This window comes from Oratosquilla oratoria, chromosome 20 (assembly GCF_046742065.1).
Source record: "Oratosquilla oratoria isolate Oo_2021 chromosome 20, ASM4674206v1, whole genome shotgun sequence".
Taxonomy (NCBI): Eukaryota; Metazoa; Arthropoda; class Malacostraca; order Stomatopoda; family Squillidae; genus Oratosquilla; species Oratosquilla oratoria.
In genome coordinates, this window is record NC_134796.1 from 1,757,580 (window position 1) to 1,760,079 (window position 2,500).

Genomic DNA, 2,500 nt, shown 5'->3' on the forward strand with positions numbered 1-2,500 from the left:
TTTGATATAAAGGGTGGTATTAAAGGGCGCTGACAAAGGGTAGCCAGAATAAAGGGTAATTTCCGTCCAAGTACGGAAGGAGACTTCCACGATGTTGAATTAAATCACCAGGAGGTAACTTCAGGTTTAAAGGAAAATCGTACGAAGAGGTCTTGTAGTGGTGGTGGAGGAGGGTGGTGGTAGTGATAGTGGTGGTGGTGGTGGAGGGCGGTGGTGGGGGGGGAGGAGCGATGAGAATCACTTCCAACATCGACACAAGGATAAAGAGAATGAAAGGCGCCTCAAAATGAAGGCGAAGAAGAGGAGGAAGAGGAGGAGGAGAAGGAGGAGGAGGAGGAGGTGATGAGAGAGGACGAGGAGGGTCTGAGTTGAAGAGGAGGAGGAGGAGTAGGATAAAGGGGAGAGAATGAAGAGGTGAATGAAGAGGAGGAAGAGAAGAGGAAGGTGTGGAGGACGAGGTAAAGTGGAGGATTAGGGGAAAGGATGAATAAAAAAGGAGGAGGAGGAGGAGGAGGAAGAGGCGAGGTTGAATGGAGGAAGAAATAAAAGAGAGGGAAGTGGAGAGGAAGGAAGGGGTGGGGAAAGGCGGAGTGGAAGAATCGGAGAGAAAATGTAAAGGAGGAAGAAGAACAAGATTACGTGGAAGAGGATGCGAAGGAGGGAGGAGGAAGAAGGGAAGAAGATGGAGGAGGTAAAGAAGGACAAAATGGATGTGAGAGTAATGGTAAAGAGAAGGACAAAAATTAGAATAAAGAAGAGAAGTAAGAGAGGAGAAAATATAGAGGAAGAAGAACAAGATTACGTGGAAGAGGATGCGAAGGAGGGAGGAGGAAAAAGGGAAGAAGATGGAGAAGGTAAAGAAGGACAAAATGGATATGAGAGTAATGGTAAAGAGAAGGACAAAAATTAGAATAAAGAAGAGAAGTGAGAGAGGAGAAAATGTGAAGGAGGAAGAAGAACAAGGTTACGTGGAAGAGGTTGCGAAGGAGGGAGGAGAAAGAAGGGAAGAAGATGGAGGAGGTAAAGAAGGACAAAATGGATGTGAGAGTAATGGTAAAGAGAAGGACAAAAATTAGAATAAAGAAGAGAAGGGAGAGAGGAGAAAATGTAGAGGAAGAAGAACAAGATTACGTGGAAGAGGTTGCGAAGGAGGGAGGAGGAAGAAGAGAAGAAGATGGGGGAGGTAAAGAAGGACAAAATGAATGTGAGAGTAATGGTAAAGAGAAGGGAAAAAATTAGAATAAAGAAGAGAAGTGAGAGAGGGAGAGGAAGAGGAAGAGAGGAGAGGGAAAATAGAATAAAAAGGAAGTAAAATGTTAAACGTTGAGGTGAAGGAGGTGGAGAAGATTTGTACAAAGAAGAAAAATTGAGACGTAAAGAAATGGAAAAGAAATGTAAAATTCGTGATAAAAGTAGTAAAAAGAAGAATAGATGAGAAGAGAAAAATATAAAATACCGCAGAAAAAAAAGGAAATAAGAGAAACAGATGACGAGAGGTGTGATGAAAGAAAGAAGAAAAGAAGGAAATTTTGTTTTGTAAATATAACAGAAAAACTAAAGAAAAAGGAGTAGAAGAAGGAGGAAGAGAAGATAAAGGAGGATATCAAGGGGGAAAAGAAAAAGAAGAAATATCAGAAGTAAAAGGAGAAGAAAGAGAAGGAAAAGAAAGAGGAGAAGAAGAAGGAGGAGGAGGAGGAGAAGAAGAAGAAAAAGAAAGAGAAAGAGAAGGAGAAGAAGGAGGAGAATCATAAGGAAGATAAGAAGAAGGAGGATAGAAAGAGTGAGAAGAAGAATAAAGAGAAGATGAAAGGGGAAGATTAAGTAGGCGGAGATGAAGAAGAAAAAGAGAGAAGAATGGGAGAAGGAGAAGGATAACGAGAGGAGGAAAGGAAAAAGATGAACAAGAAGAGATAGTGACTGTAACGTTGACAGTGACAGTGAGAGTAACAGTGACAGTGACAGTGACGGTGACGAAGATGAACAAGAAGAGACAGTAACTGTGACGTTGACAGTGACAGTGAGAGTAACAATGACAGTGACGGTGATGGTGACGAATATGAACAAGAAGAGATAGTGACTGTGACGTTGACAGTGACAGTGAGAGTAACAGTGACAGTGACGGTGACGAATATGAACAAGAAGAGACAGTGACTGTGACGTTAACAGTGATACTGAGAGTAACAATGACAGTGACAGCGACGGTGACGAAGATGAACAAGAAGAGACAGTGACTGTGACGTTAACGGTGACAGTGAGAGTAACAATGACAGTGACAGTGACGGTGACGAAGATGAACAAGAAGAGGCAGTGACTGTGACGTTAACAGTGATAGTGAGAGTAACAATGACAGTGACAGTGACGGTGACGAAGATGAACAAGAAGAGACAGTGACTGTGACGTTAACGGTGATAGTGAGAGTAACAATGACAGTGACAGTGACGGTGACGGCGACGCTGAATGTGACGGTGAATGGAAAGAGATGAACAAGAAGAGACAATGA